This window comes from Paroedura picta, chromosome 2 (genome assembly GCF_049243985.1).
Source record: "Paroedura picta isolate Pp20150507F chromosome 2, Ppicta_v3.0, whole genome shotgun sequence".
Taxonomy (NCBI): Eukaryota; Metazoa; Chordata; class Lepidosauria; order Squamata; family Gekkonidae; genus Paroedura; species Paroedura picta.
Window position 1 is genome coordinate 83,809,464 of NC_135370.1, and position 24,377 is coordinate 83,833,840.

The window sequence follows — 24,377 nt, forward strand, 5'->3', positions numbered from 1 at the left end:
CAGAAGAAGAGTTGGTTCTTATATGCCGCTTTTCTCTACCCAAAGGAGTCTCAAAGCAACTTACAGTCACCTTCCCTTTCCTCTCCCAACAACAGACATCCTGTGAGGTGGGTGAGGCTGAGAGAGCCCTGATATCACTGCTCGGTCAGAACAGGTTTATCAGTGCATGTTGCAAGCCTAAGGTCATCCAGCTGGTTGCTCACCAGATTAGAAGGCCACCCTCCTAACCATTACACCAAACTGGCTCTAGGTTGACTCTAGCTAAGGTTGGAAGTGCAACCTCCAAGGAATATCAGAGATATGACACAGGGACAGACAATGGCAATCGCCTCCAAATGTCTCTTGCCTATTAGCTACATAATCTTAGAATCTCCTGGCCATAAATAAATATGGCATTATATCTGGCTGAGGTCTTTCCCTCCCCAAGCCCTACACCACTCAGACTCCACCAAAATATCTCCAGAAATTTCGTAGGCTGGAGCTGGCAACCTTAAAGGCTTGGCCCCAATGAGTCCTCACTCAAAGGCCAAAACAGGGCTATAAAGGGCCTTTTACTAAAAGAATCATGCCTGGAATACTATGGTTGCATAGAGGTAATCCGCTACAAGTGCTTCATTTACCATTTGTTTTTTTTTAACCCACCCATCCCCTCAATGCATTCTTTTAATTTCACATTTTTTCTATAAACCTGTGATGTTTTTCAGATTTGTCGAAATATCTATCTTGCCCATTCACAGTTCCAAACACCAGATTAAGTATCCTCAGGTTTAGCTGATTTGGCTATTAGTATACAGATGAGCCCTTATGCCATGCCACTAAGGGTTAATGTGATCCCACAGAAAGTTATCCTATAAGAGTTCAGTTTTGATACAACGTGTGTCTGGATAATTTCCAAAAACTGCTTTCAAAAAAAGAACTATCAGTATTATGTCTATTATAATTCAGAATTAGAAGTCCTTTATTGGCATACAATCTATTATATTTGAGCATTACCCATAAACAAACTTCAGTTTCTTTCACAATTTCACAGAACCTTTAGCATCAGTCATTATTTATATTATAAGGTCAATATGTCTTGCGGTGCACGGAATTCAAAGAGAGAGAAACATGCAACCAGCAATGAAAGCCCATTTATCAGATCGAGAATTCACATGCAGACTGAGATATCTCTTGACCAGCTTGAAGATTAACCTGCTGGGTTCCTTTTCCTCTCCATTTTCATAGCACTTAATAATGTTGCTATTATTATTCACAATAGTTATCCTCCACTCCTCAGTTAGCCTTTTACAGTGCAACTGATCTGTTAAAAATAATAATAAAGCAAGACTAAAACTGAACAAAAATATAACGTTAAAAGGAACAGCTTAAAAAAATAAAATCAAAACAATAAGAAATCAAGGCAGTAAAAAAAATCAAGAGCATAACAAAGAATCAAAAGCTAGTATGGTGTAGAAGTTAAAGTATCAGACTAGGACCTGGGAAACTCACGTCTGAATTCCCAATCTGTCATGCAAGCTTGCTGACCTTCAGTCAGGCAGAAACACTCGGCCTAACAAGGTTGTTGTGAGGACAAAATATAGAAGATGGGGACACTGAAAGCCCTCTTGGGATTCTATTGGGGATATAAATGAAGTATATAAACTTTAAGAAAATTAAAACAATACCAGCAGAGGCATTATAACTATACAAGACACATGTGGGTCCATGATAGGGTGGGAATCCCCCCTTTCTTGCTGGACTCAGCACACCTCAGGGGCTGTGATGCTGTTGACAGTGGCCCAGCACAACTCCTGAGTCCTACTGCAGCTGCCATGTGTTTCTTTGCCAACATCAGGCTCCTGGCTTGTCCTCCAGATGCCTCTGGGCTCAGAGCAGCCCTCAGGCTGCTTAACTGCTGCCTCCCCTGGGCCAACCACAGCACTGGAGATGTTTCACCACAGAGAAGGTAAGTAGTTCTTTGCATGGGCAGAGAACACACTTTTACTTTGGGGGGGATTTAACACACACTGTAATTTTTGGCTGACGTTGTAGATTCCAAGCTTTAGGGGTCACCCAAGTTTGCAGAAAAAATCTGTTTCATGCAAGTGTGGCCCCAATTTGCCGATTTAGACATCTGTAGACAGGGAAGACACTTGGAAAATTGACACATAGAAGTCATATAGATGCAATAAAAGTTAGAATAAAATATCAAACTGAGAAGTTTACCAAAAATTTCCATGAAGCACATGATCTTAGCATAGACTCAAGTAGGTAGCCGTGTTGGTCTGAAGTAGTACAACAAAAATAGAGTCCAATAGCACCTTTTAAGACCAACAAAGATTTATTCAAGGCATGAGCTTTTGAGTGCAGGCACTCTTCCTCAGACTAACCATCATAACTTAACATAAAAGTCAAAGATCTGTCTCTATGCAAATCATGCTGGGAAGGGAGTTCTAAAATTGTGGTGCTACAACTAGACAGGCCCACTCTCCAGTGCTCATGAATTTAACTGCTAAGGTTAGTGGCACATTGAGCAGGGACTCAAAATCTGAAGCAAGGATGTACATGTGACTATTTGCAAAAAGCATACCTCCTGCCAGATAATGTTTCCATACCAAACTTTTTGGTGGTATGGCCATTCATGATGTTTTCTTGGGGGCTATTTTTCCTATGGCAGATGATGAGGTCATATATACACTCAGCACAGAGCAAACAAAAAGTCTGTTATCTTTCACATCCCCAACACTCCCTCTTGACAAGGAAGAACCTCCAAGTTGATGGCACCAGCTGCTGAGGCAGGATGAGCAAAGGACTTCTATGCTGCCTCTAGCACAAATGGCTGTTTGTGACTGGATTTCCACAGGACCTTCTGTGGCTCTCCATCAAGTTATAACAATTAAGAGTACTTACTTACTATGCTATGCAGGTTTTTCTTCCTGCAAGAAGCAACACTCTACTACTCTGTATATGTTGCTTTTAAAAACAATAGAACAAAACACTGTCAGTGCTGTAAAGCTTTAGAAGGCTCAAATTCTCCTCTGAGAGCTTTTCAAGAAAACCAGTTTATTTTAATTATACCCTGGAATTCGGAAATTTCTCTCTACTTGAGTATTTCCCAAACTTGCTTCTGTTGACTATCTAATTTTATTTCATACTGTTTTAGTCCTAGTTCTGCCTCTGTTTTGGAGCTGCGGCAAAGATATATACTTGAGTTGTGTGTTTCTTTAATGTTGTTTCCAGTTAATTTATTTCATAGCATGTTCCTATTAGACTTTATTTCTTCTACAAAACCCCAAATATGAGGTCAAGCCATCAGGTATACTATACACTCAGTGTAAGAAAGCCCAAAGAATAAAAGAGCAAAATAAAAGAGCAAAAAAAAAAAGAGCAAAACACCAAAGCAAAATCACATGTGCAACTTTGTCACGTTTGAACTGGAAGTCTCTTGTTCTCTGAAAAAGTCATGCTCTATTAGGCCATAAAGCCTTGACAAACAGAATCCAACATTTCTAGCAGAACTCCACAAAATCTTGCAATTAAGCATTAACTCATCTGATCACTATTTCCTCCTCCCAGTCCTAATTTGATGTTCTCATTGCTAGACCACACTGGATCACCACCTACATCATGAATTGGATACCGTGATGTACAACAAACCCCAAAACAATATCTTTCAGATTTAGATTTATTAAACACAAAAAATATTGCTATTGCCCAATATTCCTTAATCCTAATACTAGTACAGTATTCAGATTAGGTAAATATCCAGTCATGCTGAATTTTTTCAACTCTTTTAAACCTATGGGGACTATTATAGTCCCCATCAGCTATAATGAAGAATCTATCCTGGAGTATCTGAGACTCTGAGGGAGCTGTTTCTTGAGGCAGAGGCAACAAATTTGCAGCACAGCTGCTGATGTTTATCCTCAAGAATACCCCCAAGTATGAAAAAGTTTGGACCAGGGGCTCCAGTTTTATAAGCCCCCAGAGAAGATGAACATCTTTCATTGCTTTCCATGGAGAGGAAGCAAGGCATTTAATCTTAAGGGAATGTGGTTTCTTTAAAATTTCAATGCCTTTTGTATGCCATGGTGGCATGAAACAACTCTGAAGGCATTTAAAGGCATCACAGTCCTTTTAAATGCCTTCTCCAAGCACAGATTTCACTCTGAAGGAATTTAAATGCATTCTAACTGTGGCTAGCTGGCAACCCCCCAAAAATCCCAAATGAGTTTCACAGTAGAATGAAGTTTCCAATCCAACTACAACACACCACACCCTATTTAACCCATGGGATTTTTTTCAGGCCAACCAATTTTAATAGCCAAAAAATCTGCAAAAAAATAAAATAAAAATCAATCTGAACTCTTCAAAGCTACCAAGTATAGGGGTTGGGAACTGTCCCTGTTTTATGTGACATGTTCTCCCCTCTTCTGCTTCTATCAACATAGCTGCTAGAGTCAAATTAGCCTAGTAGTTGCAGGTAACGTTGTGATGGGATTGAAAGGTTTAATTGGCTAGTACAGAGAAATACTTGGCAACCAAGCTCAGCCCCAGTTTGGGATCCATTCCCCTTTAGGAGTCTGACTGTTCATTCCAAGTGGTAGTTCCAAACATTCATGAATGAATTCACAAAAGAGAAATTAAAAGCACATTGCAAATAAATACTTATGCATATAAATTCAAGTGGATAGTTGCATTGTTCTGAAGAAGCAAAACAAATTTAAAGTCCAGTAGCACCTTTAAGACCAACAAAATTGCTTCCAAGCAAAAAAGCCCATTATATCTCAAAATACAATGGGTGCTAGGGACAGTCTCCACCCCAAGCAGGCTAGCCAACGCCTGGAGAGGCCTCGGCGGGCATCTTGAGGGTGGGGGGGGAGCACTGGCTGAGACACTGCATTTCTCTCCGTTGCCCTGAAAAGGCTCACCAAAACCTCTTCAGGCCTTGGTGGGTGTTTTCGGGGCTGCAACAGGAAGTGTGGGTGGGGACTCTGTTCCTCCCTCCACTGCCCCAAAATGGCTCGCTTAAGCCTTGATGGGGTATCTTCAGGGTGACAGCAGGAAGCGCTGATGGGGGCGCTCCCCCTGCCTCCCTTGGCAGACCCACCACAGCTGCTCAGGGCGGCAGGAGCACTGGCGGGGACTGGCTCACTCCACCCCCCCCCCCAGTTCCACTGATGCCTGGAAAAGCTGCAGCCAGGGCTGCTGAGTCCCCCCCCCCCACTGGGCTCACAGTTCCAGGCCCCGCACCCTCCCTCCAGCTCCCACTCACCAGCTGGAACTACTTCTTCCATATGGAAGAAGCTGGAGGGGGATGCATCCAGGGATGGGACACCCTTCCTGATTGGCTATTTGTTGGACAGATGGCCAATCAGGGATGGGACAGCTGGGACAGCGTATCTGATTGGTAGGCAATGAAAGCCAACTCCTCCCAGCACCCTCTTACTATTTTATTTATATGTTCAGAAGAGCTTCTGTGTGCACACACACTTCCTCAGATACAATGTCATGGAATGAAAGTAATCAGTTCAAACTTATAAGCAGTGTGTGAGAATAAATTAACATACAGCATAATGAAAATGTTTAGCAAGTTTGAGACAAATAGGGAAAAAACAGCAATTTGGATTTGTTTGTATTCACTTGAGATTGAATTGCATGGGAAACATTTGACCACAATAAAAATGTAAATGTATACCTTAAGAGAATAATGGGAAAATTGATAGTCAATTGCTGACAGCAGTTAGTTCAGATCTTGCCCTTTTGCTCCCTGCTTGTCCCCTCCCCTTCCAAGCATGGAAGCAGCCAGTTGCACCATCCACTTTTAAGTAGAGCATTTGGCTGTCTCTGTCCAGAAAAATATATATACATAAACTATTCCAAACTACATTGCATTATACTAGTCATAGTTATATTATAATCTACTTGTTTAAATCAATTATTCCAATTAAGAGAAAGGTAGAAAGAGAATGGTAGAAAGGGCTGTCACAAATCAATGAACTGCATTCCTGGAAGAAGCTTCTCAGGTTTTCCGCCTGGCCATGGGGTAAAGATAGTGCAAGTCACCCTGACGGACAACCTCTGTCACCAGTTGGACCGAGGCGGGTCGGTGCTACTAATATTACTAGACCTCTCAGTAGCGTTTGACACAGTCGATCATTAGCTCACCGCCTCGCTAACACCAGAATACGAGGGACAGCCCTTCAATGACTGATCTCCTTCCTCCAGGGTCAGGGACAGAGGGATGCAATTGGAGAGAGAACATCGAACTACTGACAGCTTACTTGTGGAGTCCCACAGGAAACGGTCCTCTCTCCTATTTTATTCAACATTTTTATGCTCCCTCTTGCCCAACTGGTACGAAAGTTTAGGCTGGATGACACCCAGCTCTTCCTCCTGATGGATGGCCGCCCTGACTCTCCCCCACGAGTATTAGCCAGCAGCCTGGAAACAGTGATAAGATGGTTCAAGCAACTCAGTCCTTCAAAGATGGAGGTCCTGTGGCTGGATAGGAAGGGTCCCTGGATGATGTGCAGCTCTCAATGGCTCATTCCTCCAGGAACTGAGGCATGATCCTGGATGCTTCCCTTACAATGGAAGCCCAGGTCACAAAAGTAGCACAGCTGGCATCCTACCTCCTCTGGCAAGCCAAACTACTAGCACCCTACCTGGCCCCGGAACACCTAGTCACAGTGATCCATGTGACAATCCCTTCTAGACTGGACTTCTGTAACACGCTGTACGCAGGCCTGCCCTTAGCCTTGACCCGGAAACTATAGCTGGTCCAAAACACAACGGCCAGGGGCATCACAGCAATACCATGGAGAGCCCACATTCGGCTCATTCTCTATCAACTACAGTGGTTGCCAGTTGAATTCTGGATCAGGCTAAAGGTTCTGGTAATTACCTTTAAAGCCATACACGGTCAGGGCCCAGTGTACCTGAGGGATTGCCTCCCTGCCTATGCCCATCAAAGAGCTTTACCCTCCGCCACCAACCGGCCAATGATCCCTGGACCTAAAGAAGCCCGCCTGGCCTCAACCACGGCCAAAACCTTCTCTGTCCTGGCCCCCACCTGGTGGAATGAGCTCCCAGAGTAGATCAGGGCCCTGATGGAGCTAAAACAGTTCCGCAGGGCCTTCAAAAGGCAGCTCTTCTGCCATGCATTCAGTTGAGCCTGAGCGAAACCAGCAACATCTACAGGGCCCCTGCTCCCTCCCTCCCAGAAATCCCCGGGACCTGTTTGAACTGTTAAAATTACCTCTGTTACAGTTATTAATGTTATTGCTGTTGTTGTGGTTATCTATACATTATGGGAAAACTAAGTTCCTTGTATTATTCTACGTTCTATGTAAACTGCCCTGAGCCTCATGGGAAGGTGATATATAAATATAATCCTTAACACTTTGCTTCTCTTATATTTGAAGAAGAAGAAGAGTTGGTTCTTATATGCCGCTTTTCCCTACCCGAAGGAGGCTCAAAGCGGCTTACAGTCACCTTCCCATTCCTCTCCCCACAACAGACACCCTGTGGGGTGGGTGAGGCTGAGAGAGCGCTGATATCACTGCCCGGTCAGAACAGTTTTATCAGTGCCGTGGCGAGCCCAAGGTCACCCAGCTGGTTGCATGTGGGGGAGCGCAGAATCGAACCTAGCATGCCAGATTAGAAGTCCGCACTCGTAACCACTACACCAAACTGGCATTGAGAAACAGCCTCCTGGGTAGAGACTGTCTGGGGTCTGTCCAGGGTGTTTAGACTTTGCTTCCAGTCCCTGGAGGCCAATCAGAAGACACATAGCTTGTTGTGCACCTTCTGATTGGCCAGCCCCCACAAATCCCCACTCAGGCCCGCCCCCCACAAATCCAAGCGGCTTCCAAGGGTTCGCCAGGGTGGGGCAGGTATGAAGAACTCGGTAGGAGGGGGGTCATGGAGCTGCCTGCGAAGCCTTGGAGGTTGTGCAAGTGGTCGCCAAGGCTTTGCCGAGCCAGGGCAGGCCTTTACCATTCGGAGTACAGGGAGGCCTTTCAGTGCCATTGGGGGGAGGGTGAAGGGTCTGCCAGGTGTTGGCCGGACAAAGCTCGGGGCGCTGCGCAAGAGGTGATGAGTTTTTGGCGGCTGCCACCAGGCCTTTTGGTGCTGTGGGGGAGAGGGCAAGGGGGCTGCCTGCCACTCACCCGCCCAACACTGCTAGCGCCCATTGCATTCCTGATTGCAACGGGCTTTCTGCCTAGTAAATAAATTTAAAAAATTTTTTAAATACAGTGGACATTTGACTCATGAGGGATTGTTGAAAATGTAGGTTAGCATATGTAGTGAGGTTAATAAACCAATACCTTTCTTAAGTTACAGTACAATCTATTTGTTCAAATTATTCAAAATAAGAGATAAATAAAATACAGAGGACATTATGCTTTCCTGGGGGTTTGTTAAGAATGCAGGTTAGCAATGTCCCTTTTGATTTCTGGGCATACCATTGTTCTGTGTTGTAATGGTTTGCATTTCAGGAATTTCCCTTTCCATTCTGTTCTTGAAGTTCCTTTGTATTAAAAAAAAAAAAACAGCTACTTTGAGGTCACCCATTGAATGTCTTGGAAGGTTGAAGAGTTCCCCCACAGGTTTATCAGTCTTGTGGTTCCTGATGTCAGATTTGTGTCGATTTATCCTTTGGCATGAACCTCTTGTGGCGCAGAGTGGTAAGGCAGCCGTCTGAAAGCTTTGCCCATGAGGCTGGGGGTTCAATCCCAGCAGCCGGCTCAAGGTTGACTCAGCCTTCCATCCTTCCGAGGTCGGTAAAATGAGTACCCAGCTTGCTGGGGGGTAATCGGTAATGACTGGGGAAGGCACTGGCAAACCACCCCGTATTGAGTCTGCCATGAAAACGCTAGAGGGCGTCACCCCAAGGGTCAGACATGACTCGGTGCTTGCACAGGGGATACCTTTACCTTTACCTATCCTTTGGCACAGAGTTTGTCCTTTTTGGCAGAGCTGCAGCCAGGGCTTCTGGTCGCATTCCCACTAGAATTTATTTCTGTCACTGTGCAGACAGAGAGTGGGAATCCTGACACAACGCTTGACCACATGTAAGGCTGACATGGGAAAAGTATGTAGAATTCACACTCAGGAACTGCGTGATTATGGTCAAGCAATGCATAACATTACAGATGCATCCACCCATTAAATATTTTAACTAGGCATTAATTAAGTAGAAACATAAAGATTAAATCCAAACTCTTTGATTTCCATCAGCAAATTTATATGCCAATACCCAGTAGTCCCTACTGGAAAGAAGCAGTGTCCTGGTTTCTACATCACTCATTCCCACATGAATTCATTCCACCTCAGCACCTAGCTTAGCACAGCAAACATAAAAGTTATGCAAGAATTGCAAAGCTATGGGAGCAAGATTGCAACTGAGAAAAGATTCCAGCTGTCAGCCTGGGCTGAGTTTGATGTATGCAAAAGTCTCTGATTAGTCATGCTTCACAAAGGTTTCAGAGATTGCTGTTCTCATTCTACAACCCACAGTGGGGGTTGACGAAGAAGAACCACAGGACTACCCAGATTCAAAAACTACCTTCTAGCAATGCAGTCTGTTTACTTGTACAAGTTGCTTTTTAAAGGCCCAAGTCAAAAGTTTATTCTATGTGAAGATAACCCGAAATCATATATTGAAGGTGGGGTGGTAGACAAGCTCCATCCCTAGATAGGGGAACAGCCAGGTTGTGTACCCAGATAGAGTTTGCCCACATTCTCAAAATGACAACATCCCAACTAACTTGCAAGGGATATCACTCATTTCCTTGTTGACCAATTTCTGAAGGAATTATAAAAACCATTTTGTTCAGAAGCAGAGCACTTTGGAAATACGCTCTCCTTTGCCTTTACATTCTCAAGCCAGTATACTTAAAGGAGCAAGAAGAGATACAGATTTAAAGAAACAGAATTATCACAGAAGAAAGAATGCTGGAACACTTCCACAGTTTAAGTCATTGCTCTGAAAGGAGTAGCATCACTTGTACCTGTGCTGGATTTTTTTACTGACCAGAACCCTTCCCCCACCGCAGAATCACAGCCTAGCTTGCTCTGGTGCCTTGAACAGCCACCTCATATACAAAAATCTGCAACTGAGGCCTTTCACGGTATTAGCACCTGCTGACGCATGCACATCAGCAAGCACAGCTACGAGGCTGGTGGGAAACTGGCAGCCCTGACATTTGCTCAGCCTATAAACTGGCGTATGTTGTCTCAGAATGGAACTTTCCTTTCCTTGTGACTAGGTGCTGTTTTCTGGACAGAATAATTCCAGTTTCAATTAAGTTACATCTACATCTGGCCATTATCTTGAGTCTGGCCAAGAGACCTCAGGGAAGTTCAGGAAATACTATGTGTTTAAATAAGCCCAACATCCTTCTCAGCAAGGCTACAAAGGAGGATAAGAAATGGCAGCTGCCTCAGCAGGCCAGGGCAGTATAAGTTATAGGAGTAGATGGATATTTATGAGTGTGGCTGAACACATGAATAAAAATACTGCAACTTCTGCACTAATATCCTCTTGTATTGAGAATACCCCTCTGGGCTTGGTGAGAGGTGGGCTTTTGAAAGAGGGTGATTCGATCATTTTGAATATAAAAAGTAGGGTCTGTGACAGGCATTTTGACTGCCTGGTGTGAAAGTTGGGGACATCACGTGTTGTCTAGGGCAGTGGTCCCCAACCTGCAGGCTGCGGCCCGGTGCTGGGCCGCGAAGGCCATGGCGCCGGGCCGCAGCTCCCTCTCCCCGCCCCCCCTGCAGTAAAACACTTCCCACGCCGCAAGCTTGCGGCCCGGGAAGCTTCTTACTGCGGGAGGGCGGGGAGAGGGAATCAGGGCAGGGCCACGCCCACGCATCGTGCTGCGCCCGTGGGCCGTGCCCACACGGGCCACGCATGCACGAATGCACCACGCACAGACGAAATCGGCCAATGCACCATGCGCAGCCCGATGTGCGGGCGTGGCCCGATGCGCGGGCATGGGCCCGCGGGCACGGCCCGATGGGCGGGCACAGGCCCGCGGGCATGGCCCGATGCACGGCCGTGGCCCGATGCCCTGCCGGTCCCCAGCCTCAGAAAGGTTGGGGACCACTGGTCTAGGGCTAATTCTGCACATGGAAAATAATGTGCTTTCAATGTGCTTTTGCAGCTGGATTTTCCTGTGCAAAACAAGAAAATCTACTTCTAAGGAGCATTGAAAGTTCATTAACCCTTAGATGAGTTAACAGTGCTGGAGTCACCAATGACATTGGGAAATGTAGTTCTTTGATCCTGGAGGAAATATTTAAGTCACTAGGCAGAAAGTTAAAGGCCAGGACCTCAAAGCAAACATCTCAGAAGTGCTGACTGTTCCACAGACAGGGCCAGATGGACAGATACAGGTCAGGGGTCTCAATTAACAGATGAAAAAGTGGTGCCAGGAGGAAGGGTTTAGATTTGTTAGGCACCAGGAATCTTTTTTGGAACAAGCCAAACTTGCACAAAAGAAACATTCCGTTTTGAACCAAAATGGAACTAAGCTAGCAATTAATATCAAAAAGGTAGCAAGACAGCTTTAAATGAATCCCAGGGGGGGAAGCCAACAGGAGCTGGGGAGTCTCCAGTTTGGGACAAGTCAGTCCAAAGGGAAGATTGTGTAAACACTGAGGGTAATATTGATAGGAGCATAATAGAGCTTGGGACTGAGGGCTATGTGCAGCAACTAGGGAGGTGACAATTACTGGAGCAGGAATGTATTATGAGTGCCAGTGCTAGAAGTCCCCCAAGTCAAGATGGGGGAGCAGAACTGTTGGATGCTCAATAAAAATTTAGGTATTTCTGAAACATGGTAGAATGGGGAATATCTATGGGATGCACTCATTTCTGGGTATAAATTCTATAGGCAGGATGGACAGGTTGGATGAAATGATGTGTTGTACATCAAAGAAGGAACAGAATCCAGTAAGTTAGAAAACATCAGGTGAATTAACTCCCCTGACAGAAGCAATGTAGGTCAAAATACTGGGCTCTAAGGGTTACTTAAAAGTCAGGGAGTTCTATCACCCTCTTGATCAAACCCTGGAGCTGATCTTGAGATGGAGACAGAAATAAGGGAGGTGACTAAAGCAGATATTATACTGGGAGATTTCAACTACTCTCACATTGACTGGGTAAACATGTGCTCAAGTCATGCTCTAGAAATTAGATTACTAGACATTATAAATGACTGTGCACTGGAACAGCTGGTTGCAGAGCCAATGAGAGGTGTAATGATCCTGGACTTGGTTCCAACTGGGTCTCAAGACCTGGTAAGAGTTGTAAAGATTGCTGCGCCTACTGGGTACAGTGACCTGGCTACAATCCTTTAAGTTCAGCATTCATGAAAATGGAAAGTGACAGACAAAAGGCTGTCCTGACCCTAAAGAGGAAAAACACCATTGAGTTGTGCCTATGGGAGTGCTGTTCCAGTATCCAATCTCTTTTGAGGGAGGGAATGTTGGAGAGTAACACAGAGATTCAGTTCTGCCTCAGGGAGCGAGCAGAGAGAGATCAGGTCTGGTTCAAGAAATAAGTAGACAGAGAAAAGGGTAGCTCTGCTTGGCAGTGTGGCAGAGTGTTTTGGCTCTGTTTCTGACAGAGAATAGAGTATCCAATGGTTAGGTCTGTCTCTGGCAATAAGCAGACCTCGTACCATTTACTCTGAGTCTTGGGAGAGGACAGAATGTTGCAGGTGAAATCCTGTGTGTACGGATCCAACCTAGTGGCTAATCAGTGAAGGCCTCTTTATGTTTGAAGTATTAAAAAAATGGAAACTACTCTCTAAATTAATACTAGAACTTGAGGGCACCAAATTAACCTGATGGGTAGTAGATTCAGGATGGATAAAAGGAAATACTACTCTACAAAAAGGGTGGCTAAAATGTGGAATTCACTGCTAAAGGAGATGGTGATGGCCAGTTTTAAAAAGGAGTTTGATAGATTCATGGAGGGTATTGCCTATATTAGCCATGGTGACCGAGTGGAACCGCCACATTCAGAGGCACTAAACCTCTGAATTCCAGAGCAAGAAGGCAATATCAGGGGAAGGTCTCAGCCTCTATGCCCTGTTGTTGGTCCTTCATATGGTCTGATAGGCTACTGTGTCAGACAAGATGCTGTACTAGATGGACCAGTGGTCTGATCCAGCAAGGCTCTTCTTATGCAGTTATGTTCTTATTGTGCAAAAGTGACATGACTGGACTAAGGACTGAATTACTGATGCATGTATTTTGCAATTTATAAGTGGTACATGTATATTCATATCACCATTACACTATGTGTAGCATATATCCAGGACCACAACATGTAGAAAATCTCTTTACTGTGAGAGATAATGTAACTAATGCAAAGTGCTGAATTCTAGCTTACATGACTAAAATCTGGTATGCTTTGGAAGAAGACCCATTCCTAACACTTGTTCCAGACTCAGCAATATAAGGCACAGATCTCATTTCAGACATATTCACAAACTTATCTCCAAGATTAAAGCTGTGCCACTGTCCAGCTGCAATGAAGAATATGTGACTGGCTCAAGGTCATCCAGCAAACATGTATGGCAGAGTGGAGATTCAGATTTCAGTCTACAAAGCCTGACATACTTCAGTCTGACATACTAATCACCACTTTTAAGAATGATAGCTCAAAAAATGGAATGAGAAACACATCAAAGATATCTGTGCCTTTAATTTGATCCAACTGATAGAAATTCAATAATTATTGCTTAGGGAAGTGAAGGAAGTTTGTCCTCTCCCCCAAACATGGAACCATAGGGATTCTCTGTCTAATGTCCTATAGAGCAGTGGTCCCCAACCACCGGGCCGTGGCCAGGTGCCGGGCCGCGAAGGCCTCGGCACTGGGCTGCGGCTCCCTCTCCCCGCCCCCCCTGCAGTGAGAAACTTCCCAGGCCGCAAGCAAATTGGCTGCCAAAGCAGGAAGCGCGGCCGCTGGCGCAAACGCGCATGCGCAGCAAGTCCATGCATGTGTGTTTGCAGTTGTGCATGGCGCAAACACGCATGAACGGACCTGCTGTGCATTGTCACGCATGCACGTTTGCGGATGAGCATGGCACAAACTCACATGCATGGACCTGCTGCACATGCACATTTGCGCATAGTGTGCCACGCATGCACTGCGCCCAAATCACCCTCCCCCCCACCGGTCCGCAGCCTGAAAAAAGTTGCGGACCACTCCTTTAGAGCAGTGGTCCCCAGCCTTTTTATCACCAGGGACCACTCGCCGGGGACCACTCAACGCCTTTTACTGAGGCCCGGTGGGGGGGTAGTTTACTCCTCTACTCTCAACCACTGCCCTAACGCTCTCTGATCGCTATGGTAATGTTTAAACATCCCTTCAAAATAAGATACAGACATGCCACAACAATGAACATAAGGAACATTTTATTTTCATGGAAATTTTAACTCATGACAATGACAAATCAATGGGAACCCTGAGCTTGTTTCTCTGCAACGAGATAGTCCCATCTGGGAGTGATGGGAGACAATGACACTCGAAGTGTGTTGTGAAGGGCCGGGGGGGATGAAGTAAAGGGCCGGAGGGGGGGGAGAAGGCGTCCTTTGTGGCCCACCTCCAATTAGTCGAAGGACCACATGTGGTCCGTGCCCACAGGTTGGGGATCGCTACTTTAGAGGATCATTGCTTTGGGTCCCAATGGGAAGAAAGGTAAGAAATAAATGAAAGGAATGAAAAAAAATCCACCTTTGCCTTTTCCCTTTTCTATCTGAACCATCCCAATCCTCCCATCCACTTTTAATTATTTAATTATTTTACTCCTATGGAGTTAGCGAACAGGAGTCCTGTGGTACCTTAAGACCTGAAAGGTTTATTTTAATGTAAGCCTGAAGCATAGATTTATTGTATAGAGCAATAATAATACTAAACTTTATTTGTGTAGCCCACCCTTCCAGGAAAAGAAAAAGAGAAGTGTATAACATTTCTACAGCATTGCCTAAGTCCACAAAATGTTAATGAATGATGTTCCCTGAGATATTATACATTAAGGTCAACTTGCAGAGGTCTAGCGGCTGTATCTGCTCTTGTCTGCCTTTGAGCATTGATAAATGACTTGCATAACCCATGTAATGGTTCCTGTATCGGATCCTGGTTAGGGAAATTGAGACCTTACTTCAAGCAACATGGACAGCATACATGCCAACATCAGCCCAGACAGCTGGGAGCCAACCCCACAAAATGACCAATCCAACCACTGGCAAGGATTTGGATCCAACAACAACATTCTCCTATTCCATCACATACAAATCCCCTTAAAAATTATACTGAATATAGCTGCAGCTGACAAAACATGCACTTAGTGTTCAAAAAGGTGTCTTATTTATAGGATAGTGTCACACGTCAATATCCAGTCAAGTATCTTCCAGCATGATCTTAGATCTCTGCCAAAAATGGGGCAGCAGAACTTGGTGGACACCTATACAGTGAAAATGCTAGAAGTCACAACATATCACAGCAAGCAACACAAATTCCCTTTGCTATTCTTGACAAGCAGGAGTCTCAGAACTTTAATACAAACAACAAAACAGCAGGAGAGACCAAAGAAAATAATGTATCATTCAGCTGTGGAAATATACATCAGAGAAACACTTTGACATAGAGACCTTCAGTGTACAGATTTTTTTAGAGACATGATAAACTCAGACATTTTCACAAGCAAGGAGTATGTATATAAATCAGCCCATAATGTAAATACAGAACACTAGCCATAATTTCTATTTGCTTTATCTTCTGTGTTCTGTATTGCACTCATGAACATTCATACTGAGCCCCTGAGCCTCCGGGGAGGGCAGTATATAAATATAATAAATAATAATAATACATACAACACAAGTAACACAAGAAAGGCTGAAATGCATTTTTTAACATCATGCATGAAATCAGTCTTATAGACCTATCTTCAACGTGGAAATGCCACTAAAGTTGAATTGGACCTACTTCCTAGTTAAATATACTGAAGATTACAGTGTAAGATAAATTGTTTCAGGAGAACTGTCTTATGCCATGCCCCAGTGAACTTTTCTCAAAAGCAATCTCAATGCTTAGAGCTTAGCAACATGATAATTTTTATACAGAAAAATTATTTTAGTACTGGAATCACTATAGTACTAGAATATTTAAAGCAAGCTTCAGCCAAAGAAGTTTTTTCCCTTTTAATTTCCCAAAGCTTTTGTACTTTATGCTTAATCAGATTTTAGATATCGATCGCTTCACAATTTATGCTACAATAAATTTGTCTTTGCCACCAAGTGGTCACTCAGCAAGGAATGATAGCCAGTCCCCATGATGGGGTTCTTGTCAATAGTAGTTATGATTTTCCAGCAATATCTGAGAAACAATGAAATTAACAATCTGATTGATTCCATTCAGCTTACTGGGAAACCACAAAGGAACTATATAGTTCTCGGAGCAAGAGGTACCACTATACAACATCCTTACATTTATTTGTTTGTTTATTACATTTATATACCGCCCTCCCCTGAGGTTCAGGGCGGTTCACATGAAACATAGCACAACAGGAACCATAAATAGCAGTAAAATAACAATGGAACATCCTACTTGGCTACTCGTTTTAATACCAATCCAGAGATAATAAACACAATTTCTCTGGCTGTGAGCTGCAGAGGGATGGGGATTATATTCCACCTTTCCTTTTTTAAGAAACAAAAAGAAGAACAAGATTAAAATGAAAGAGAAAGAAAACTGGTAAGAGTAAAAATGTTGAGGGGGAGGTAGTGGCTTTCATGACAGTCAAGAGAAAACAGAAGTGACAGATTCAGGATGACAGTTAGGTTCCAGCTGAAAAGAACAATTTATCCACTGCACAAGGCAAAGCAAACCAGGAAAGTTAGCAGTACTCCATGTCCGTAGCCGTGGAAAGAGCTCTCAAGGGACAGTCTCCTTAGCAGTCTCGTCCAAGCACTGCCTTGCTTAGCCCCTGAGGTCTGATGAGATTAGGCTAGGCCAAACCATCCAAGTAAGGATTCACTGCCTGTTTGGTAAACACAATTCTATAAGAACTTAGATTAAAAACAAGTGAAATTTAAATGTGTTCAAATTGCTTCCAATGCTTTCTAACCACAGTTTCATTGCCAACAGAGGACTAATTAGACAAATATACAACAATATGTACTTTAAATTGCATTCAGAGTGATGTAAAAATGCAACTTTTATCATCTATGAACTTGTACATGGGTTCCCAACATGGTGCCCATGACCACTATGCACCCACCAACCTCTTTCCTGGCACCTGCCCAGTGCTTTTATAAAATAGATGGGACCAAGTGGGGCTATTGCATACCAAGACTTCTGATTGGCTGTGCAAATTAATTAAAAACATTGTTGTGGCTGCAAGCTGACACAAGAGCACAAAGGTTATTCACTGTCTGATTGAAACTAAGTTATAGCAGCCATTTTGTGATGGACTACATCTCCTGTTGCAGCCATTTTGAATTTTGAAGGTGGCAACAGGTTCATAAAAAGCTGGGGACTCCACACATCAGTTCCTATCCACTGAGACCTTGTAAAAACAAACAAACCAAAAACAACAACCCTAAATCCCATGTTATGCAGAAGTCTCCTTGACTCTCACAAACAGGTGAAGCAGAGGTCAGAACAGCAAGGAGTTCCATTTTCATTTTTAACCTTCTCACATTACCTCCTGCCATCCTAAGCATGAAGTGCTTATGGGTAAAACATGCACCATTTTATCCCCTGGAATTCTTCTTGTCCTGTCTTGGTAATGTGTGATGCACACATTAGAAGCCATTAGACATATCACACAATGAAAATTAGATTATCCATTGTAAAGCTATCGTTATTGAGACTGTACCATCACAGAAATCACTCTCCAGGATTGGGGAAACAGAGAATACTTTCCTGACTATGACAAGTAGGTAGCTTTCTAGATACAATTAGGTTTCCAGCCCTCATTAGATTTGCAAATATACAGTTCTATTGTGCATAAACTAATATATGAGATCATCTCTCTGAATACACAATAGCAGAGATACTGACTATTCCATTCTGTGGCTGCTTCATCTTGTATTTGCAATCATTACTCCTAAACCCATCATGAACTAAGATTATTTCTACAAACTTAATGCATTTTCTAAATGCATTAGAAACCTACAAATCAATTAGTTGAAATTTTGAAGGAGCAATGCTCCAGTCTGCCTTTGCTACCAGACTGTCTTCGCTCATCCTCAGAAATATCAGCTAAAAGAGTTGGCCTTGCAACACAGACTCCCTTGCCATTACGTCTGCTGTAATGATAGTAGGCTCAATAAGAGGACTCATCCATTAACCCTTCTATTAGCACCCAGGAATGGATCTGTGCCTCTTTCTTCCTACAGAACTTCCTTATGGTTTCTGACAGTCACTTATGAGCATCATAAGATGATCAGCATTCTCTTGGGGCTCAACACTGCTGTGTACAAATGGGGGGGGGGGTAGATTCATCAACAGAGATTCAATAAGCAACATAGGATTTGGATTTAGAATGGAAGAGACTGGGAGAATATGGGCTGTTCTAAATTATCTTTTGTAAAATATGTACTATATATCTGTCTGGAGAGGTCCTGAGTGATATGGGACAGGGGTGGCATGTAATCTGCCTAAAGTGGTGGCTGTGCTTGAAGCATGATGGTACTTTATAATGTAAGTAACCCTGAAAAAATGAGACACAATTTGCTTAGAAAAACAAATATAAAGTCATATTCTATTTTTTTGCATCCAGAAATGAGACAGTTATTTAACAAAGCTCTTCTGAATGCCACTGTATCAGAAGAAGAAGGGGGGGAAGGGGGAGGAGTTGGTTCTTATATGCCGCTTTTCTCTAACTGAAGGACACTCAAAGCAGCTTACAGTCGCCTTCCCTTTCCTCTCCCCACAACAGACACCCTGTGAGATGGGTGAAGCTGAGAGAGCCCAGATATCACTGCTCGGCCAGAACAGTTTTATCAGTGCCATGGCAAGCCCAAGGTCACCCAGCTGGCTGCATGTGGGGGAGTGCAAAATCGAACCCAGAATGCCAGATTAGAAGTCTGCACTCCTAACCACTATACCAAACTGGCTCTCAGCAAAACAAAAGCAACATGCCTATTATTTACATGCCAGCAACTGCATATGTGAGTTTTTACAGAGTATTGTCAGATAAAGACAAGGGCTGATTCTACACTTACTTTGTTTATTCCGTTGTGGATCCTGCTGAATTCAGATCTATTTGAACTTGGGTCTTCCTGTATCCTCCCACCCACTGAAACAGAAAAGTGTTCTGCATGTGATTAGGGAAGCTCAGAAGGGGGGAGCCAAGTGCAGCAGGAGCCTCTTTATTTCTTTTCTTGAACGGAAGGGGGGGGAGGATTGGAGACAACAGAGGAGGGGAAATCCAAGAGGAAAATTTCTGCCAAAAGAAGTTAGGACTTCTGGAGCTTCTGCCAAGATAAGTTAGGGCTTCCCCTTTAAGGGAAGCCTTGCAATCTGGGAGTGAGGAAGCCTTTGAACTGATGCCCTGGCCAATCAGGGCTTTTCTACAGCTTTGGAGGCTTGAGGCAGCAAGTTAGTTAGGGAAAAGCAGAGAGCTGCACCTTTACTCATGCCGATTTTTCAAATATCGAGGGTTATATCCATTCCAGGATATCGCGGGGGGAAGGTAGGGTCACTCCAGATCTATCATGCTTGTTGTAGAGTGAAAATTTAAATCGGCCAAAATCAAAATGGAAATTGCATTCAGTATAGACAGCAGGGACTGATTTGACTTGGGATTGGAATAAAAGCTCCATGCAGATTCAGCCTAGTACTGCCCCAAGGACCTTAACAGCTATCTTTAAGGGAAGAAGGAAAAGGCAAGAGTTACAAAACAACAGAAAGGAATGCATGAGAAAGACACGAGTATAAGAAGGAATAAAGACCTGCATTCAGTTTTCTGCAGCCTGGGCAGGCAGGTAGTTGTGGATTTTTCTGACCTTTCCAATGCCTAGCTGGAAAACTTGAATTCACTATTTTGACAACATGCTAAGCTGCCACACACTGTTAACACCAATAACTGAGTAACAACAACTCTGCTTTATCAGACCTAGGGCCCAATAGCCTCTCTGAACAGTAGTCAGCAAGAGGAGAAGACAACAGCCCATTCTCATCGCCTCCCAACCTTTGTAACTGTTATTCAGAGATACAGCAATAAATTCTCTGACACCTACCTAAAAGCTAGGCAAAGTTCACTCCAGCTAGACAAAATTCACTCCAGAAAGTAGCATACATCTGTTCCACAGAGATTATGTAGAACACAGAGACCTCCATGGTCTCTTTCCTACTTTACATCTATCCCATCAAAGGGTTTGGAAGTTAAAAACCATTTGGAATATATTTCCCTTAAAACAGTGCAGAATGAAACAGATTAATGTGTGTTAGATCAACTATAGACTATAATCTGAATACAAAAAGCAGCCACAGTAGGGATAGGATTAATTCTTTTCATTGAACATGACAAAGTTTCTTAAATAAAAGTGTAATGATTTTTATTCCTCAGTTAATTCTCTGTCTTTGCTTTTCCATCTCTTAACCAATGTAATAACAATTGTAACTTTGCATAAAATACTATGGGTTTTGCTATGAAATTTACTTAACAGCATATTTATATTTTCCTATATAGATAAACAGGTTATTATGACCATCTAAATGAAAAAAACTTCCACAGTCCAAGCCAAGCACAAGCTGTTTTAGCTGCCAGTAAAGTGGGATGAATTCATTTTCCTTCTCTTAAGCCACAGGTGTGCATAGCCATGCTTTCCAAAAAAGAAAAAAATGAATATATGGAAAACAGCTTCATGTCCATATGTAAATCTCATTAGGTGAATACATACACAATAAAAAATTAAAGGTACATTCTTTTCTAACTTAATTTACCTCCAAACAGCTAGACTAATATTTTATGAGCTGCATTCTCATTTTTTCAGCAATTTGCGCATTCATCCGTTGACTTCCAAAAGAAAATAATCCCCCATCAAAACAGTGTTACAACAGAAATAAATATCTAGATTCAGTATTCCATTAGATTCAGGGATAAGATAGGCATGTATTTGAGGAACTACCATGCTGCTAATCATTTTTCTGATATTCTACCTATCAGACACTTTTAGGGTATTCAATAAGAGCTTATTTCCCAAATGTTACAATTAAGCTGTACCAAAAGGGTCATGAAGTCGATTGGTTGCCAACAGCCAAATGTTATTAAAGAGAACAACACAACACAAGGGATTGGGAGCAGTGACTCCTACTTCCATGGGTGGGGCTCACAGGTGGGTTTTCAATAAAGACTTTTCCACTGGGAGTCACTAAATGCTTAGACAGTGGCCAGATCCCACTGCCTGGAATGACTTTTGTCTTTAGCAACAGGATGTGAACCTCTCCCACACTACTTCTACAGGGAGTAAACACATTCCTATCCTGGCTCAGTTCAGGCTGAAATTAGTGCTTAGCCCAAGCCCTAATTTCAGAAACCTGTTTAAAATGCTTATAGCCTGACAGCTGAATTAGCAATCTAGCAGCAACATTTCTCTCTTAGCTCAGTGGGGGAAACATCGCATTATTCCACATTCCTAGGCATCCTTTGTCAAACTGCTGAGGGTCCTTGGGGCAATCAAAAATGTGGCATTTTTCAATCCATTTGCAACAGTTTGCAGCATCAGTGTTGGCATCACCTAGCAAAGAGGGAAGCCATGTTGACCCCTCCTCAGTCAATCCTTCTCAGAAAGTACAATAGGCTGGAAAACAATGTCTATTTTTAAAGAGCAATTAGGAATCCAGACAGGCAGCAGAAGTAATGCTCAAATCTTTGCAAAAATGGCATTGCAGTTTACATCCTTCTCCCTCAAAGGCTTTCAGAACTAGAATGAGATACGGGGCACCAGAGAGATTCCTGTTTGTACATGCCAAAAGAACAGCAGCCACCTGGATCTGCCACTTGTAAATAAACTTACTTCACATCTCAGGACCACTCCCTAAAGTGCAGACAGACGCAACAGTGAGAACATAAAGGTAGCCAGAGAGCTGGAAAAGCAGGGTAGGACAGGGGTCGCCTCTGGAAGAGGAAAACAAACAGGCAAAGGAAGTATCACAGCTGGCTGTGGGTTTCTTCTGGAGGATGCAGTACCCCTCCCATTCCCCCCCCCCATATTCTCTGGGCTGACAGGAAGTGTTTACAGAAAGCAGAGTCACTGTAAACCTAGGCAGGGAGACAAGCAAGCAGGTGATTCTTAACCCTAAATGCTTGTGTCAGATTTTGGAACCCAGTAAATCCACAGTGCAGGGGAAATAGCCCTGGGAGTTGACTTCCTGGTGCAAACAATTGACCCATGGCACAGCATCACAGCACGCAATAAAGGAACCACCACACTGGGGAACCAAAGGGAAAACACTAGCCTGTTGCCACATAATCTGCATACACACCTCACCCTATGCACACACGCACATACACAGGACTGACAACAAAGGGGAGGAGTTCCTCAGAATAAAAGCCCACAGCAGAATTGTATAATAAGTGGTTTACTCCCCCAGCCGCTTCACATGGAGTCATCCTTGTCCTCCAGCTACATAGGGACACACCCCACTGTAGCTCAGTTCATTGATTCCTCATTCACACACCCCAGGAGGCCATTTCCTTAATACACCACAACCAAAGTTGCTTCAGGCCGTGTGCTTTCTCCACACTTCCACAAAGTGCCTACCCCCAAAAAAGGTCGTGCCACCTCCCAAGCAGCTACTCCCGCCACCAAGCCACCCTTCCTTCTGCACATATGACTCTGATGACTTTCTCTTTACACTTGGGAACTGGGTTGGCCTTCACAGCTGACTTTGGAGACTCAGGTTACCAGCCGCTGCAGCTTCTGCTGGCCTGCAGGAAGAGACAACGCGAAGGGAGCCCGCCTTTTCCTCTCTCCCCAGCTCGGGTCACCAAGCCCTGCAACGGCGAGCCAGCAGCCCCCCAAATGTGCACACATGCTCCCTAGGACACGTTGCCTGAGCCACTGCAGTGCCTGCTACTACACCCACTGCCTTGAACGTTCCCAGCAGGGTGTGAGAGACCAGACGCCCATAGATCTACATTCATTTCGTCTCTGCCCTCCCTGCCTAGTCTCTTGCTGCCGGTACAAATTATTCCGCGATCCAAAACAAAAATCAACATTCGGGGAACGTCCGCCTCGGTCAACCCCGAATAGCAGAAGATACCGGGGTGGGGGGTTACTTACCCACCAGGATGTTTTCCTTACAAGGCAGAAGAATAATGCTGCACTTTCTCGGGGGCTTTCTAAAGGAAGCGCAGGGAGGGGGATGCAAAGTTTGCATGGGGGAGGGAATCCCCCTGGACAGATGCACCGATCCTGTGTCCCTCAGCCTCCGAGAGGCTTTTTGCGCTTAGTCAGTGGTCTGTTGGCTCGTTGCACCGGTGAACTTTCCACCTAGGCGGCGGAGGAGCCCCCTGCTTGCAGCGCCCTCCCCGCATTGGCACCAGACCGCCCGCTCGTTCAGGGGCTGCTGCTGTTGCGACGGCGAAGCTCGGACAATGTATGCGTGTGCACCAGACGACTCCCAGCCAGCGAGCGATCAGCATACGCCCAAACTCCGCTCACCACCCACTAGTCACTCACATCCTCCTGGAGCAGCTGATAGGTGCTTCGGCGCTACCCTCTGGCGCCCGACAGCAGATCCCCCGCCACTCCGACCTCGTGGTGGGCTGCGGGGCCCGTCAATCAAGCCGAGAGCGGCCTTTCCCTGGCCCCGCCCACTGCTGCTGCTGCTGCTGCTGCTGCTGCTTTGGCCCGGGCACGGGGAGGTCCGTAGGGGCTACAGGGAGGGAGGAGGAAACGGGCGAAGTGAGAGGCGCGGGGAATGGCTTCGCTCAGTGCTTATTTTTAGAGCTGGCTGGGTCGTGCAGTCAAATAAAGGCTCCCTGCGGGGGGGGGGGGGGTATTTCCCTCTCCTTAGGCAAATGTTTCCTTCTTCCCTGGGTTCTCCTTCCGTCACGGCAAGTCTTCACAGAGCACCATGCCGGTTCTCTAGACAAAACCCCTCCTTTTTCTGTGCGTGGCCTGGGGGGGGGGGGGAGTCGTGGCTCGCCTGCCTGCCTGCCTGCCTGCCTTCTCTTTTCCTTTCTCATCCGACTGCTGTTTCCATGGGGCCTCTTTCTGCGCGGTCGTCGGTGCTCCTGCTTCCGCTGTTTTGCGCAGGGAGGGATGACGGTGAAGTGCCAGGCTGTGAAATGAGCAGGGTGGAAGGAGAGAAGACCACACCCGCCCCTCTGGAAGGGGGGGGGGGAGATTACACA

General features: G+C 44.6%; 1 protein-coding gene across 3 annotated transcripts in view; it reads right to left on the minus strand.

The window, feature by feature from the left end:
- HRAS (HRas proto-oncogene, GTPase) overlaps nucleotides 1–23,910 on the minus strand; it is a 71,397-nt gene extending 47,487 nt beyond the window's left edge. The window contains exon 1 of one of the 3 annotated variants that reach the window (XM_077321332.1): nucleotides 23,701–23,910. The gene's annotated coding sequence lies outside the window, so the exon portion shown is untranslated. The other 2 variants (XM_077321331.1, XM_077321333.1) reach the window with 2 other exon arrangements.
- Nucleotides 23,911–24,377: the final 467 nt, after the last annotated feature.